We start from the raw sequence: 6,000 nt of genomic DNA, 5'->3' as shown, positions 1-6,000 counted from the left end.
CTATTTTATAAGGTTTTGGCAGTTTACCAATTAAACCAGGTCTAGGGAAAAGCATGTTATATGGAGAAAGGAAGTGTCTGGGAGTCAAACAGATCAGGATTTGATCCCAGATATATAGTTTATCAGCTTTTTAGCCCTGGACAGATTCTTCAACTTTACTGTGCTTCAGCTTTTTCGCCTTTAAAACAGAATGAGGATTGAGTGAGATGCTGCCAGGAAAGGGCTCCCTGCTGCTGTTAGGTGCATGCTGGATGTGTGGCTGTTCACTTCTGGGCCTGAGCTTTAGTGGGCTGGGGTGAGGCATTTGTAAGATCAAGGGGGTGTGTCTCCCCACCCCCAATCCTCCAGGTCCAGGAATTCCCTGCCCAGTCAGCCCTGAGTCCATTACTACTGCCTGCCCAGACCTCTCCTTCGATCTGCTATTCAGAGAGAAAGCTGTCCCTGAAGGGAGGCCAAGGTGTGTGTGGGGGGGAATTCGTGGACAGAGTGTGGGTCCCTCACTATACAGAACAGGGTGGGACGGATAGGTGGAAATAGAGGAGGAGGGAACAGGACTCCATCTATGCTCTTGCCCTGAACCCTTCCAATCTGAGGGGTGGGTCTGCTTCCTTTTCTGTTCCCTCATGATGATAGATTGGGGTGGGGAGGAGAGGTATTCATTTGTTCAATAAGCATATCCTGGGGACTGGCTCGGTGTGTTAGTTTCCTAGGGCTGGCTTGGCTTAAAACAATACAAACTTATTGTCTCATAATTCTAGAGGCTAGAAGTCCAAAATCAAAGTATCCGCAGGGCTGTGCTTTCTCTGCAGGTTCTAGAGGAGAATCTGTTCTGTACCTTTCTCTTAGCTTCTGGTGTCACTGCTATCCCTGGTGTTCCTTGGCTTGTAGACACATCTCTCTAATCTCTGCCTCCATTGTCACATGGCATTTTTCCCTCTTCTTATAAGGACACCAGTCATATTGTATTAGGGTCCACCCTAATGAGCTCATCTTTACTTGATTACATCTACAAAACCCTATTTCCAAATAAGGTCATGTGCACAGGTACCAAGGATTAGCACTTGAACAGATGGCTTTGGGGGACACAATTTGACACTGGGAATGCTGGCCCTTAGGAGGGTTAGGGTTAGGGTTAATGTAGGGCATCAGCATTGACTCTCCCTCCTTCCCACTTTCCCAGCCAGTGACCTGGGGCGGCCAGTGGCATGTGGATTTGATTTCTGGCAGGGATAAAACTAGTGGGGAGGATGATATTTTTAGAAGTCCAAGGGACCCTAGCGACCACCTAATCCAGACATTTAACAGATGGGAAGCTGAGACAGTTCCACGAGACACTTTGTGTTATGGTTGGGCACTTTGTGCTGAGGCAGCTGCTGTGGGCCATGGACTGTGGCTCCAGTTGGTGGTGGGGAGAGGGGGAGGGTGGCCACTGAGTCCGTTGTCAGCCCTGGATCCCCAATCGCAGCCTGAGGCAGACTCTACTTTGGGCCACCAACACCTACTGAAAGCCCGTGCTTTTCCCAGATGGGTTTTTTGTCTGGGGCTGCCTGGAGAGAGGAGGAGGTGGTGCGGGCCGGTGCTGCCACTGTTTCAGTTCTGACTCCCACTCACACAGTCCCGGGGCCTGTGGGTGCCATGCAAGGCAAGTTCCCTCTGCAGTGCCCCCGCCACCCCCGAAGCCTCTCCTGGGCTGCAGCTCTGCCAACCCGCTTCATCTGCTACCCTCTTCCATTGGCTTTGCATGCTCTCAAAAATCAGGGAAATCTCTCCTCTGTTGGAGACTCTCCTGTTTTCTTTGCTGTTTTGGTAGAAGTTGGTGATGTGTTGATGTGAGTGTGTGTGTGTGTGTGTGTGTTTCTGGGTGCATGCACGTGCATGCAAAACCTGCCCTGTCTCCACAGTGCCAGCTGCCTCCCACTGCTTAACGGGATTCTTGAGCATAGTGCTTGATGGGCACATTTTCTGTTCTTGTGCCCAGAAAATCTCATCCTTCTCCCTTGCTCTCCTTGGACTTGACACTGGCATGCCTGCCAGACTTCGTGCCATGGAGTGAGCTCTGGTCCTGAAATAGCTGATCCCCAAGCAGCAACATCCTGGGGCTCCAGCTGCAATTTACAGCTAAGGCCAAGGCAGAGGATGCCAGCATAGGCACCCATGGGCTAGAACTCTGAGCGGCTGGAGTTTTTGCTGCCAGCATTTTCTGTGGAGTTCGCAGACCGTCAGGAGTAGAGAAGATGCTGAGGAGGTTTGTGTCTCCACCATTGCCTATCGGACTCTCCATTCATTCCAAAAAATGTACTGAGCATCTAGTATGTGTCAAACACCGTGCCAGGCATCAGAGGGAGCTAGAGAAAGTCCTTGCCTCCCCAGGGGTTCCAAATGAACTCTACTGCTGTGTTCCATGACTGGGAAGCATCAGGAACTCTAAGAACTGGAACCTAGGAAGAGATCTGGGAAAAAGCTGCTTCCTACTGAGATTTGTGGAATGGCTGGGGGGAGGGGGTGCTGGTAAAGCCTGGAGGTGAAGAAGGGGGAGGGCAGGGCTGAAGACAGCCTGGTGGCAGGGCCCAATAGAATGGCCACTCTCAGCACTTACCGCAGCCATGTTCATTGTTGGGGTCCCTCCGTCTCACAACACAGAAAGCTCCAGGAGGGCAGAGACTGTCTGTGGAACTGGTACCTGGCAGGGAGTCAGTGCTCAGAAAACATCTGAATGAATGAACTTCACAGAGTTTTCTTTAGATCTTGAGGCTACTGGGGAGCAGGAGTTTAAGTTCAGGTTCACCTGGTTAGTTTTATGATTTTGGAAGATCATTCAGGCAACTGTGGGAAAACAGGGGAATGGACAGTATGCCTGAGGAGCTTCCTCTGCTGTTCGCTGAAGGGGAATCAGATTTGAACCTAGCACCTGAAGATGGAGGAGGCCATCTACAAGGACCAAAGAGCAGCTGTAAGAAGCTGAGAAGGATCCCTGGCCAATAGGAAGCTAGGATCCCAATCCTACAACCACAAGGAACAGAAACAGGCCAACAGCAGGAATGAGCTTGGAAGAGGATCCCAAGTGCCAGATGAGATCACAGCAGTTGGAAACTTTGACTTTTACCTTTGTAAGCACTGATCAAGGAACCCAGCCATGCCATCCTGGACTTCTAACCTGCAAACCTGGGAGAGAATAAAAGGATATTGTTTTAAGGCACTAAGTGGTCATATATTACAACAACAATAGAAAATGAACACACCAATTGCTGGAATCATTCACTGAATTGAAAACACAGGTAGAGGGGCAGGTCAGACAGGCTAGCTGAGAAAAGACACCCAGGAGGAGTTGGAGTTGATGATAAGCATCCCCACCTCATCAGGTTGTGGAGAGGATCAAATGCATAGAAAGTAAGTGCTGGATAAACGTTGGCCACTGTGGGTGTGGCTGGAACTGTGGGGAGACCTGGGTCCCAGATGTAGGTGGAGATCTGGGAGTTACTGCAGAAGGGCCGCTGCCTCCAGACACTGAACCTATCCCATAGTTGTTGATTCCATGGGCTGTGATAGGATGGAGAAAGCAGGTGACATTGCCACTGCCCAAGCTCTGCTGTACCCCCTGGGCCTGGGGTCTGTCAAGTGGGCTGGTCCAGCCCTGTCTGACCAGGCTCACATCTCCTCTGTTTTGAGTGTATGCCTACCCTCTGGAGAAGTGAGGGATTACCAGGATTGATTGTGGCCCGCTATGGCTTATGAACTTTTTATTACCGTGCTCTGTTAAGAGCTGGTTTCTTGCTTTGCCTTTGGAGAGGGGCATGGAGGTCATGGTCCTAGTCCTAGAATGTGAGAACTGGAATCATCTTTGGGATCTGTCTATTCCCTCTCCTCCGGTAACAGGAGGGGAATGATGAGGCTTGGAGAGGCAGGGACTTCTCCCAGACCACAGAGCAAACCAGGGACCAGGCTTCCCTCTCCCTCAGTCAGTCTTTAGCTGGGGGTGGAGAAAGGTGGGATTCAGGGAGCAGCTAGTGGTCCCCTTCCTAGTCCTGTGCCCCCACTACTGCTGAGGAGGAACAGAAACCTGACCATACTCGGTTTCATCTGGGCCTTCCTTTTCTACACATGGAAGGAAGAATCTATTTTTCTCTTTCTTCAAGAGGGACAGAGAGGAGGGCAGACAAGCTGGAGTGGAGCAGACTGGGGAGGAAACTGGGTTGAGAGTGTTTGGGGCTTGATAGGGAGAACTTGGGTGTCAGAGTCCATTTGATTTAGATGAGTCAGCAAACGTTTTCTGTTAAGGACCAGATAGTCAATATTCTTGGCTCTGTGGGCTACACAATCTCTGTTGCAACTATTCAACTCTGCTGTTACAGTATGAAAGCAGCCATGGGCAGTATGTAAACAAATGGGTGTGGAGTTTTTGATAAAACTTTATTTATAAAAAAAGACAGGGACTTTTTTTAGAAGACCCAATGCTGCCCACCAAAATTAATTAATTAATTTAAAAAAACCACATATGCCCACATGAAAACTTGTACATGAATGTTCACAGCAGTACATGAATGTTCACAGTTTCCAAAAGGTGGAAACAACCCAGTCCATCAACTGATAAATGGATAAAATATAGTATACCCATACAATGGAATGTTATGTAGTAATGGAGCACTGACACATGCTACAACATGGACAAACCTTGAAAACATCTTAAGCAAAAGGAGTCAGACACAAGAGGCCACATACTATATGATTCCATTTCTGTGAAATGTCCAGTACAGGGACATCTATAGAGACAAAGGGGAGATTAGTGGTTACGTAGGTCTAGGGAGGATGAGGGGGTCAGAGGTGATAGCTAAAGGGTGCAGTGATGAAAATGTCCTAAAATTGACTGTGGTGATGGCTGCACAACTCGGTGAATACACTAAAACCAGTGAATCATATACTTTAAACGGGCAAATTGTATGATACGGGAATTATATCTCAATTTAAAAAAATTATCTACCCCAGTTTTCTAAAAGAAGGGACCTTAGTCCATCTAGGTCTAACTTTCTCATTTTATAGATGAGGCACTGAAGCCCAGAGAGGTTGTCATTTGTCATTTAGAACCCTGATTGACTACCCATTAGCCATTACATTCTCACCCATTCTACCCTGCTTCAAGTGAGTGGGAGTGGCCATTCACACAAAATCAGTGAAGTCACACAAACCACCTTGGATCTGGCACAGATCTCTGAGACTGGTGTTAGAAATACACGGTGTGGTTTACTGAGGACAGATTTGTTCTTGGCACTTCATTGTCTTATGGCTCAAAAAATTGACACTTGTGACCTGGCCAAGCCAAGATTCCCACACTTTCACTATCCAGCCACATTTCACAAACTTTGAGCTAAAGTTGAATACCGAGTCACAGGAGATGAGCAGAGCGTGAGCTTGGACATTAGCGGACCAGGATTCAAATTCAGCTTTGTGTGAGCTGCATGAAGCTATTACCTTTATGAGCCTCAGAAAACTGTGAATAATAAAGGTATTCTTTGTGAGCAGTGGATGAGATATCACATGTAATGTGCTTGGCATATAAATGTTAATTCCTTCCTCCTTCCATTTGAGAACTGAGAGGTCTTCATAACTGAGACCTTGGTGAGGTCAGTCAAGCACATTTGCTTGAATTGGGTTTCCTGGGGATGATAATTCTCTGTGGAGTTCATCACGCCCAGTGCACACATCTGGGAGCACCTTTCCCCTTTGCAACACTGACACATTGTCACCCAACCAACAAGGCTAAAAGAGGAATAGAAAACCACCCAGCACCCTCTTGCACTGTTGGTAGGAATGTAAATTGATACAGCCACTGTGGAGAACAGTATGGAGGTTCCTTAAAAAACTAAAAATAGAATTACCATATGACCCAGCAATCCCACTACTGGACATACACCCTGAGAAAACCATAATTCAAAATGACACATGTACCCCAAAGTTCATTGCAGCACTATTTACAATAGCCAGGACATGGAACAATCTAAATGTCCA

The sequence above is a fragment of the Tursiops truncatus genome, chromosome 3, assembly GCF_011762595.2.
Source record: "Tursiops truncatus isolate mTurTru1 chromosome 3, mTurTru1.mat.Y, whole genome shotgun sequence".
In the NCBI taxonomy this organism is placed as follows: domain Eukaryota; kingdom Metazoa; phylum Chordata; class Mammalia; order Artiodactyla; family Delphinidae; genus Tursiops; species Tursiops truncatus.
Note: the sequence above shows the minus strand (reverse complement) of the source record.